This window comes from Adiantum capillus-veneris, chromosome 26 (assembly GCF_014529385.1).
Source record: "Adiantum capillus-veneris isolate H3 chromosome 26, ASM1452938v2, whole genome shotgun sequence".
In the NCBI taxonomy this organism is placed as follows: domain Eukaryota; kingdom Viridiplantae; phylum Streptophyta; class Polypodiopsida; order Polypodiales; family Pteridaceae; genus Adiantum; species Adiantum capillus-veneris.
Genome location: NC_140956.1, coordinates 102,690,908 through 102,703,375, shown reverse-complemented (window position 1 = coordinate 102,703,375; position 12,468 = coordinate 102,690,908). Strand labels below are relative to the sequence as shown.

At 51.8% G+C, this 12,468-nt stretch overlaps 1 protein-coding gene across 6 annotated transcripts in view; it reads left to right on the top strand.

Annotated features, from left to right (window-relative positions):
- The window catches only part of LOC147423921 (midasin-like protein), a 238,227-nt gene that overhangs the window by 64,594 nt on the left and 161,165 nt on the right, over positions 1-12,468 (top strand). The window lies entirely within an intron of this gene.

The window sequence follows — 12,468 nt, the reverse complement described above, 5'->3', positions numbered from 1 at the left end:
CTCGAAGATCGCGTGAAGGCCCAAGATGAGGAAATCGCACTACTCAAGAAAGAGCTTGCAGAGGTGCGATCGCAGAACGTCCTCGAAGAGGGAGAACTTCAACCCTCTGTCATTGAAGAGCTTAACACGATCAAGGAACAAGTACGGGCCATCAAAGAAGGTGGGGAGCAACAAAAAGAAATGACGACGTCGTGGGTAGATGTCATCACAAAGACCCAGCAGAAAGCAGAAAGCAGAAAGCAGAAAAGGTCGAAAAATGGATTGAGATTGTCAAGAAAGGGAAAGGCAAGGAAATAACTCCCACCCCCACACCAACCATCATCAACCTGACACTCGAAGAGGAGCAAAGGAGACGTGTGCGAGCCTTACACGTAAGGGTATGTGGCCTCAGAGACCAAGATAATGTAGACAAAGAGGTGAAAGAACTCATGACCTTGGTGGGGGTCAACGAGCAGACGCATACAAGGGCTTGGAGAGTGGGCACTAAGAAAAGTGGGAGCAACGGAGAAACCTCGAAGGAAAGGGCACTCATTCTCCGCTTCCCCTCCATGGAAGCGAAGAAAGAATTCTTGAAGAAGAGAGCGACTCTAAAGAAGACGGGCATCTTTCTTGGAGATGACCTCATCCTCTCGCAGATTGCTCATATGCAAGAAGTAATGCCGGGAATAAGAGCAGCAAGGGAAAAGGGGAAGATTGCCTTTTACAGGGATGGAAAGGTGGTGATATTGGAGCGACACCCTGCATGACGGTGCCAGACCTATGGGACCACACTAAAGATGGCAACGTGGAATTGTAAAGGGTCACTCCGTCTTGATGTAGGGGCCTTTGAGGATAGCTTTATGGGGAGAGACATCATTTTCTACTCTGAGACGCATCAAGCACCGAGACAATCCATGCCACAGGTGAGCGGATATAGATGGGAGACAGCAGCCTGCAGACAAGAGACCAGATCGGAGCATTGAGGACGGGGCTCAGGGGGAGTGGCAGTTCTATTCAGGGAGGAACTGCAGCCAATGATATATATAGCACGCAAGGATGAACAAGCTAGGTACATGTGGGTGAGGCTCAGGGCAGAGACGGGCAAATACCTCTACATTGCTATTTGTTACTTTCCCCCTAGTACGTCAGTATATGCATCACCTAGAGGACAATCCCCCTTTGCTATTTTGGATAATGACATATAGGAGTTTTCCAAGGATGGTGACATTATCATACTAGGGGATTTCAATGCCAGGACTGCCCACCACCAGACAATATTTTATGATACTTCCGAAGAGATGCTCAGGGAGCTGGACGTCACAGAGATGGGTCTATCCAGACTATCACAAGATGAGGAATACACTGAGTATGGTTGATACTTCATAGATATGGGAACCGCACACAGATTGGCCATTGTGAATGGCCTACAAAGATTTTCGACAGCAGGAGCTTTTACTTGCTTTCCACACCGACATGGTGCAAGCACAGTGTCTACGATTGTGCCTATTTTCAAGTCAGGAGATCCCATGATTCCTGCGAATTATCGCACCATCATGGTTGGCCACACATTAGCTAGGTTGTATGCATCCGTCCTTGAGCAGGAGCTCAGTAGATGGGCAGAGCGAGAGGGAATAAGAGCACCAGGGCAAGCAAGTTTCAGGAGAGGTTTCTCCACTCTTGACCAGATTCTGACACTTAGAGCTATTATTGAGGAGGGTAGACACCATGGCAAGAGAATCTATTGTAGCTTTGTGGATTTCCGCAAAGCTTTTGACACAGTGCTGAGAGCCAGACTTCTACCCAGACTACAGGACATGGGTGTGCCTACAGAGCTGATATGGGGTATTCTGGCTCTATACAGGACAGTGATGGGGCGGGTATGCACCACTGAGGGAATGTCTGACATGGTCCACTCCACTATTGGAGTAAAGCAAGGATGCCCACTATCCTCGACTCTTTTTGGGATGTATGTGGATGAGTTTTCAGACTATGTAGAGTGGCAGGGAGACAGGGGGGCTCAGCTAGCAGGGAGGTGGATTCCGCTGTTACTATATGCTGATGATATTGTGCTGATTTCAGACTCCGCAGAGGGGATGCAATGTCATTTGGATGCTCTGCATACATTTGCTCGTGATACTGGATTGTCGGTCAATCTAGGAAAAACCAAGGTTATGGTGTTCAACACCACACCACAGTGGGTCAGGAGGTCGGCACCCACATTTATGTATGGCCAGGAGAGTGTGGAGTACACAGATGCATATACCTATCTTGGGGTAGTATTTAGTGGACCGGTGTTTTCACTAAGAAGAGCATCAGAGACTAGACTGACGAGAGCATATGCAGCTTTGGGAGGATTGGAGAGGATGTGTTCGCAGGTTCAGTTTCAGGAACGCGAACAAAGCTATGGCTCTTTGACACTCTAGTGACTCCAGCTATGCTCTATGGAGTTCATGTATGGGGACCCTCAGTAGACCAGCATGGGAGATTTGGTAATACAGATGGATGGAGATGTATGGAGAGGCCTTTGGTCTCTATGATCGCTCGGATGATTCGGGCTAAGGCCTCAATACCACATGAGATTATCCGAGCCGAGCTAGCCGTCCCCCCCCCTCGTGGTGGAGGCACTGACGAGATCAATTTCCTTTATGCACGGTTTATGGGATCTCCCCAGAGAGAGAGACACTCGGCTTGCCCTCGAGTCATCTCGACAACTAGCTCTACAAGGCATGTTTGTATGGACAGATGGCATCATGGTTCCAGTCGCATGGTCTCAATATGGATAGATTACCTCCGCTTCAATACTCCTTGGATGCACCCTCCTTGTCTCTCACACGGATAGAGATCACCAGGCTCATACGTCAAGATTTGATTCAACTAAACACCAGGAGCACATGGATACAGCTGACACAGGAGTTGGGCACAAAGATGGCCTTCTACAGAGAGCATCTTCTCCAACTCACGGAGGACGCCCTTGTGACTAGGCCACCATACATGGATACACACTTATCTCATGGGATAAGATGCGGTATTGGACATATACGCACATCCTCACATCAGCTCCAGATCGAGACTGGCCTATTCCGAGGGGTGCCGGTAGGAGCCAGGATATGTCACCTATGTAACTTAGAGCCAGAGACAGAACTGCACTACACATGCCACTGCCCGGCATACTATGAGATACGTGGACGCTTCCACTGCTTGTTCAAAGAAGGGTTCGGACCTTTTTCTAGAGTCGTGAGATACAAGGATCAGAAGTGTCTCGGATTGTTCCTGCTAGAGCTGCGCAGACTTAGGGAGAGCTTGCTGAGGATATCAGGGGAAAGACAATCTCAGAGACGAATAACAGAGTTCTTTACACCAGATAGAGGAGAGCAAATGGAGCAGTCATTACAGCCTACTCATACTAGAGGTACACTACTTGACAGAGCCACTGAACTTGGTAGATCCAGACGTCCACGACCTCGGTGGGTCTCCCACTATCGATGAAGGTTGCAATAGAAGATACAGATCACTCTAGCTCGACATGCAAGACGCCCAACCAGAGTTCTGACCATGGAGGAAGTCGATGAGATCCGACAGCGACCGATGAGAGATTTCATCTGAACCCCCCCCCCCCCCCCCCCCCCCCCCCCCCCTTATTCCCTTTCTCCTTAGTGCCTTAGTGTTTTAGTGCTAGTTCTTTGTAACTTGGTAACTTTGTAACTAGGTAATTTCCGTACTCAGACATGGTATCAGATTCACCAATTGTAACTTTTTGGTCTCATAGGTCTTTTTGCCTTTTGAAGACGTTAATATAACATTTCATTTCATTTCTCCTTCTAGCTCTTGTTGCATCTGTTCCCATCTTTCTTGAAATCCTTATAGATGAATACTTCTGTGGAGCTTCCTGAATCTCTTTTTCCTCTGCTTGCTAAGACTGCTCATGCACTACCCTCAGAGTGCATCCAGATGTCTGCGTCTTCTTTTCTTGTCTCTCCTTCTAAATCTTGTTGCATCTGTCTTATCCTTCTTTTTTTTTCCGAGAAAAAGATCCTTCTATTAGTTAATGAAAACTGCCCATAGGGCTACAACCACCTTTGCAAGAGAGGGCTACAACAAACATGATGGGGAGACTTTCCCAATGAAAAACAGCATATATACAATTAGGCTAGATCAAGAGATGGGAGGAGGGAAGAGCCACACAAGTGGACGGTAATGCCATCTGAGCACTCCACAGGTGGACGGTAATGCCATCTGAGCACTCCACAGGTGGACGGTAATGCCATCTGAGCACTCCTTGGACCTGGTGAAAAAGGGCCCAGGATGCCAGAGTCGAAGGAAAGCCTCTCTGCGCTCCCTCATGCGGTCGGAACTGCCCTGAAGTCTCTCGAACTGTCTTCTGAGAGTATGGATCAGCTCTAGTCAAAGATCCCGAACAATCTCTGCTGGTGGTACTGGGCGAGCCTCGAAGATGCGGAAGCAGCGGGCCCACCAGATGAACTAGAGTGTCAGGCCACTGATGAGCTCCCAACATTCCTCTCTCTCACTGCACCACTCTTGTGGAGTAAGCTCTGTAGCAGGCTGGAGTGTAGGTTGACCCCCTGCATCTCTATCATCCTAATGGTGGAAGATAGCTCAAACTGAAGTGCCGGGCCCGTGAGAGTGGAACAAGCAGCTGCCCCCCAAGTGTACTGTCGAGCCGTGGAGAGAGCTGGCATCAGCCGATGGACACGAAGCCACACCTGTTGTGCCAAAGGACAGTCCCAAAGATAGTGACGTTGACTCTCCACAAAATGGTCACAAGCTGCACATGTAGTTGAGAGACCACTATGTACAAGCCAGCTCCTTACTGCTGTAGCTCTGTGTGCAACCAGCCACTGGAACAAAGTGACTCGCCTCGGCTGTCTGGAGTCCCATAACCTCTCCCAAAAAGCTGCCAAGAACTCAGCTGTGAGACCCTCCTCCTGCCAATGAGGTGTTGCAGCAGGCAAGCCTCTCTCTCTCTGCGCTGCCAGTATGTGACGTCCCAATCGAACAATGTACTGAAAGAAAGGGACACGTGGATGGTCTGCAGAGGAGAAAGGGTCCCTCCAAAGCCACTCTCCAGGATCCTACGTACTCGTGCCAGTGGACAGCTCTCCCAAGCCCACAGTCTCCAATGGCCAGTCTGTTGGGTCAGGATCTATGACACAAGTCCTCCCACAGATGCCCACCACACGGATCCTCTGAAAACAGCACTCTGCCACCTGCGGGGCCTCTACTGCAACTTGGTGTAGGCACCCCCCACCATGTAGCTCGAAAAACAGGGAGGGTATAGTCTCTGAGCAAGCCCGAACTGAGATGAGAGCCTCCAGTCGCGTGAAGGCTTCCATCCATCTGGGCGCTGTTGACTCGAGAGGTGTGAGCCACTCGGCTGGTATTGACTGTGAGATGTCCTGATACATGCTCTACATCCCTCTCATGCCCTGTAGCTGAATGCCCTGAAGCTCCTCTAACAAGCCCGAAAACTGTAACCAATCACCTAGAGAGCGTGTTGGACCCTCTGCCATTGGACTCTCTGACTAGCCTGAAAACTGTAACCAGTCACCTATAGAGCGTGTTGGACCCTCTGCCATGGGACCCCAGGAAACATGAGGCCGACTGCCAACCAAGTGGCCTCTCTGAGTGTTTAACATGGGGTTCCAAACAAGGGGCTGGCTCAGGCGCTCCTCCGTGCAAGTAGGCTAACGCTGCTCTAGGCCTCGCCGTAGTTGCTCCCAAGATCGGAGTAGACTCATAGCGAAGCGGTCCTCCAATCTCTTGCTCAAGCCAATTCTGCATATCTCTGTGAAAATCCATTGAGTCGAGGGTCGCCAATGCCTCCAGCCTGAGGCACCCTAGCACTAAGCTGCCGAAGCAAGAACTCCTTCCAGGGCTCCTCACCTGGAAGAAGTCCTCTGACGATGAACTTCCCAAGAAGGGCTCTGCTTTGCTGTGCTGGATCTATGATCCCCAACCCTCCCTGAGAACAAGGAAGAGTGATGACCTGCCATGCCACTTTGGCCCGGGAATCTGTGTGTCACGCCCTGACCAAAGGAAGTTCTTGATGAGCCTTTCTACTTGACTGATATAAGAACTCGAGAAGATCCAACAAGAAGTGATGTACCACATAGTAGCCAACAACACCTAATTGGCCACTACAACTCTGCCCACCAAAGAAAGTCGTGCGTAGCTCCAATGTAACAACTTCCTCCTGATAGACAGGAGGAGGGGAGCAATCTGCTGTTCGGGAGACAAGTCCAAACCAACCTTCCAGCCCAAGTACCGAACTACAGTCCCTGGGGGAATCCACCTAAACCCCTCACCTGGCATTCAATCGGGCGTAGGAGCACTACCAACCGAGTAAGCCACGGTCTTTCTCGAGTTGATCAATGCGCTAGATGCACAACAGAAAGTCTCAGGAGCCTGCTCACACCTGTGTAGGTTGGCCTCTTGGCCATCCAAGTACAAGGCCGAATAGGGAGCGCTTGTAGCGCGGATAATGTGTCGTGCTCTCTACAGTGGGTGGTCCTCAGTGCAATGTGCGTGACAATCTCACTCAAACAGACTAAAAAAGAAAGGAAACAATAGACATCAACTGAGCTCACAAAGACACAACAGCAGACAAGAACATATGACTCGACTATCTCAAGAACTGATACAGACTCTGGCGTGGCAGCACACTCAGCTCCAGCCCAGGACTCACAGGTACAATGGGGGTGTTGAGGCTCAGATGTGCCGGGATGGTGAAGACGTGCTCTGTGTATGGACTCACTCTAGACGACTACGTAAAAAATAATCCTGACCAAACCGCTACTACTATATATACAACCATAAAGAGCCACCAACGGCTCATAAATGAAAGCACCTAAGTCTATCCCCACTGGGTGGCGGTGGTGACCTGCGCCTGCCCAACAGGAGTGGGAACCGATTCGGTCCTCTTGAGCAGGACGAGGCCCTGCTCCAGCCCCCACCTCAGCTTCACCCTCGACAGCCCCTCCTCCCCTCAAGTTCCCCCCCGCCTCCTGCTCCCGCCGCCTCTCCCCCTCTCCCCTCTTACCTTTGCCGGTCCCCCATGCCTCTCTTCTCCCCCACCTCCCCCTGCTCCTACACCCCCCCCCCCCCCCCCCCCCCCCCCCCCCCCTCCCGCTCCAGTTCCACAGTCGACCCAGGGGGCAGGGCCATCTCTGGCTGCTATGAGATCTCTTGGTAGCGCCTTTGCCACAAGTCGCTTGGCGTGAGGGACAGCCTTTCTTGCGACCCCCTCTACAGGTACAGACGTCTCCCTTTGTAGCAGTCCCTTGTGGTCTGACGAACTTCAACATTCGGCGCCGATGGGACTTCTTTGCCTACGACTTTACACGCTTTCTCGGTGGGAGGAGTGAATCTATTGCGGATAGATCGCTTCTACACTAGTGACCATTTATGTGACTTGGGTGGGACAGTTGACATTCTGGCAGGGACTTCCTTCTCGGACCATGCACCAGTGAGCCTCACAGTGGTATATAGACTGAGTAGGAGGAGCATGATGCTTCGCATCCCTGAGAGGGTCTTGCTGAACTTTGCACTCAGAGAGCGAGTAGAGGCTCTCTGGACAGAGAGCTTGGACATGCAGGATTCTCCTGCTGACAGAGCGGCCTCAGGACTAGCTCAGCTTAGTCGCTTCTTTCTCCAGGAGTCTTTGGCTCGTCTGGCTACAGCGAGAGAGAAGGAGCAACGTGTCAGACGGGGCGTTGCTTCCTTGCAGAGGATGCAGGAGCAGCATGCAGACAGTCCTTGGTTGGAGGAGCAATTACAACAGGCTCGCCAGGAGCTGGTTAGCACAGTGGAGCGGCGCCATGAGCTTGCTTTTTATCGACAGGCATCTCAGTGGACACAGGTGGGTGTTAGAGTGACTGGTGCTTTCTTCGAGACAGTGGGACCTCGGCATGCGTGAGACAGTGGGACCTCGGCATACGCATGCCAAGGTCAATCAGTTGAGGAGGCCCGACGGGTCAGTTGTTTTTGAGCCAAAGGACATGCGTGCAGTTGCTACTGACTTTTACCGTGAGTTACTGTTTGCAGAGCCTTAGTCAGAGCGTCAGGATGCATGCAGGGAGCAGGTGTGGGCACAAATGCCTTGCCTTGTGATTGAGGAGATGCATCAGAGGCTTGAACTGCCACTTCAGCTTGAGGAGTTGCACATGGCTCTTGGTGCACTCCCCCGTGGTAGCTGTCCAGGTGAAGATGGCTTGACTCCGAGTTTTTTCTTGGAGTACTGGGACTTGCTTGGCCCAGATCTTTGTAGTACTTTTCAGTACATCTTGCAGGTTGAACCAGGGCGAGAGATGACTAGGGCGAGAGAGGACTAGACCAGGTTGACTAGGCGAGAGGAGAACAGTGCAAGGCAAGGTCGGCGAAGCTAGGCAAGGTCGGCGAAGCTGGATAGACCGAACTAGCTTCAAGATTTGCACCTCACAGAGTGAGATTTCAGCTGAGGTCCCACCGTGATCGCCAAAATGAGAGCACCTGTAGCGCGGATAATGCGTCGTGCTCTCTATAGTGGGTGGTCCTGAGTGCAATGTGCGTGACAATCTCACTCAAACAGACTGAATCTCCCTCAAACAGACTGAACAGAAAGGAAACAATAGACGTCAACAGAGCTCACAAAGACACAACAGCAGACCAGAACATATGACTCGACTATCTCAAAACCTGATACAAACTTTGGCGTGGCAGCACACTCAGCTCTAGCCCAGGACTCACAGGTACAATGGGGTGTCGAGGCTCAGATGTGCAGGGATGGTGAAGACGTGCTCTGTGTATAGACTCATTGCTCTCGAGGACGATGCTGGACCAAAGGTGAAGCAGATAATGGACCAAAGGTGAAGAAGATAATCCCGATGACCAACCGCTACTACTCATATGTAACACCATAAAGGGCCACCAACGGCTCATAAATGTCAGCCATGTGGTGACCTGGCCAGGATGTCTGCTAGACAACCGTCGGTACCCTGCCACCACTGCCACGTGTCACTCCCAGCCCAGAGGGTCCGTCCAGTGTGAAACAGCCTAGACCTCTGTACTAACTGTGTCCTGTGAAAGTGACACTGTAGCCTGCTATACAGGTTGCCCGCCACAAGACCGCTCACCGTCTCGGTGAGAGGAAATACTGAAAAAACTATGAAAGAAATCCATTAGGTACTGCATCTATACATCTTTCTTGAAGCAGGTTCTAGGCCCAAAAGTGGAGTTTAGACACACCGCTCTGCTTGCAAACGTTTTAAGCCTTTGAATAGGCGAGACTCAGTATGATTGCATAATCCAAGAATCCTAATTGGCTAAACAGAATAAAGCTCCACAGCAAAGAGATATGCTTGGTTTGGATCCAGCGCATCTTTATTATTGAAAAGCATAGTGAGAGGAAAATGACCTGGTCCATGCTTGTAGATAACCTTGCCACACTTTTTGCAACAACACTCTTCTCGAAAGGAGGGATGACCATAAGCCTGAGTAACACCGCAAGGAGGGATGACCATAAGCCCAAAAAATATGCTGAGGCTGAGGGGGTGGGGAGGGCTAGGGGGGCTGGCTAGGGACGAGGGGACGGGAGAGGGTGGGTAGGGGCGAGGGGAAGGGAGAGGGTGGGTAGGGGCGAGGGGGAAGGGGGAGGGAAGGGGCGAGAGGATGGGGAGGGAGTGGGTAGGGGCGAGGGGTGATCGGTGGGTAGGGGCGAGGTTGAGAGAGGGTAGGGGCGAGGGGTGAGGGGGGACGAGGGCAAGGTGAGGGGGAGGGTAGGGGCGAGAGGGTGGGGAGGGGGTGGGTAGGGATGAGGATGAGTGGAGGACTGGTTAGGGGCGAGAGGGGGTGGGTAGGCGCGAGGGCAAGGTGAGGGGGAGGGTAGGGCGAGGGCGAGGGAGAGGTGGATGGACAAGGGCGAGGGCGAGGGGGACTAGGGCGAGGGCGAGGGCGAGGGGGAGGGAGGGACTAGGGCGAGGGGGTGAGGGAGAGGGCGAGGGCGATGGCGAGGGGGAGGGTAGGGCTAGGGGGAGGGGTGAGGGGGAGGGTAGGGCGAGTAGGCAGGGGCTAGGGGGGGAGAGTGTCAAGAGCTGGGTAGGGGGCGAGGGTGAGTAGGGGGACTAGGAGTGGCTGCGATGATGGAGCTCACATGCAGCTGCTCCCGGCCTAGCTCCACCTCCACCAGCTGCTGAACAACTGAATGCAGGAGCCAACACCAATGGAGGAGGCCTTGCTGCCAGGAGCCTACAACAGCAGAGGACAACATTAGTGCCTGCTCTCTTTTGTTTTGGTGACTCTCTTGTAGATTATGGGAACAACAATGTTCGGCGCTCTTGATGATCTCTTTGCCACAACTGTGAACCCTAAGGATGTGGGCATTTTGATTGTGTATAGGATCGAGGGGATAGGGGTAGATAGGTGCAAATAAGGAGCACACAGCTATCATGAGCAAGACAACTATCATGATCTTGGAATTCATCTTGCATGACTGGCTCTGTAAAGGGAGTTTGCTAGACACAGAGGAGAGCTTTGTTCTGGTCGGAGAAGGAGACACCAAAGGGGTTGATGTTTGAGGGAGGGTGAACTCCTGTAGAGGAGATTTCTTAATGCTTCTATGCTTCTTCATAGGCTCAGTTGGTACATTAGATTTAGTTACTGTGGAATCATTGGAAGAGGGTGTTCCTTCAGGAAAAGAGTGAATAGAGACTCCATAACAAGGCGAGTGGGTAGGGGGCGAGGGGGTGAGGTGAAGGGACTAGGGCGAGAGAGGGGGTGGGTATGGGCGAGAGCAAGAGAGGGGTGGGTAGCATCTGTAGCACAAAATGGGCCGATTCAAAGGGCGAGTCGAAGTACGAGGTGGTCCTTGCTCCTGGTGCATTGAGTTGGAGGTGGAGGCATAGAAGCTTTGGGGAGATGAGGGAGCATGGGTATTATAAAAGCTCTGAGAGGGAAAAGTGCTCTGCATACCTTGCATAGAAGGGGCTGTCAGCAAGGGTGGCATATGGTGTGGATGGCCACAGGGAGAAACCATGTTGGATGCAAGTGCTGGCCCTTGCTGAAGAGAAGGACCAAGACTTTGCTGTATTTGTCGCAATCCCTTGAGGTAGTAACAATCCTTGTCCTCATGTCCAGATTTTTCACAGAAGTGGCAGTAAACCCGAAGGGGGCATTCCTGTGGAGGGTGCCCTGGAGAGCGGTATGAGCTACACCAAACCGTAGCCTTAGTCTCTTGTTGACACTTGAGCTCTTCTAGCTCGCGCTTAATCTGTTCCAATGCCTCGTGATGTGGAGGCTTCTCTTGTCTAAGAGAGAAGGACCTCTCCTCTTGAAGAGCTCGCTGTAACTTTAGGGCTTCCAGTTCCCTGTGTAAAGAAGATAAAGGATCAGAAGGACTGTCCAAAAACACAGAGGGGGTCTCTATGTGAGGGGGGTTGGTGAACAGCTTCCTAGCCCCCTCTATCCGCGTAGTAGCTGCGATGAACTCCTCCAGAGTGGCGTCGGGTCGGAGACTCTCTCGTAGTTTTGCTGAGAACTTTTGGGAAGCGCCTTCTCTACCCACTTCTTAACCATAAATTCCCCTGGTTGCTGGGGAAGCTTGGCAACCAGAGACTTGGTTTTGGTCATAAGTTCTGCAAAAGTCTCCTCTGGCTGGAGCACCATGTTGGCCAACTCATCCAACACCTTCTTCTGGTAGTCACCTAGCGTGAAAGCTGCACAAAACTGTTGTCTTAAGGCTGCCCAAGTTGCAAAATGGTTCTCTGCAAACTGGCTGTACCATTTGTCTGCTAAGCCATCCAAGGTGGATGGAAAGAGTACCAAATAAGCATCTTCCCTGTTAAGACCACGACCCCTACAAAGAGATACAAACCTCCTTGCATGGTCGTCGGCATCTTTTGAAGAGAGACCTTTGAATGTAGGGAACTTGATGTTTACCTTAGCCAAAACGCTAGCCAATGGCTCCATGGCCCCTTGCTGAGCCTGTTGCTCAATAGCCTGCTGTAGCAAAATAGGAGAGAGCTTCACTGGAGAAGGTGATCTGGAAGATGTGGAACCGGAGGGAGGAATGGGTGATGCCGTATGTGGAGGTATGGGTGATGAGGTTGATGGACTTCTAACAGGTTCCAAGGGTCGTCTTCTGTTGTAGTACTTCAGAGGACTAAGGAGTGCGCTTTGACGCTCGATTGACCGCCTTGTATGGGTCATGCAGCGACCACCAAACCAACCAAGCTTTGGGCAAGAAAACCTTGAACTGGCTGAAGACTGGTCTAGACTCTACTAGACCAGGCAAGTGACTAGACCCGGCTGGACCAGAGACGAGGAGGTCTAGGCCAGGGTGTAGACTAGGCAAGTGACTAGACGAGGCTGGACCAGGGACGAGGAGGACTAGACCAGGGTCGAGGAGGTCTAGACCATAGACGAGGGCAGGTTAGACCAGGGCGAGAGATGACTAGGGCGAGAGAGGACTAGACCAGTTGGACCAGGCGAGAGGAGAAC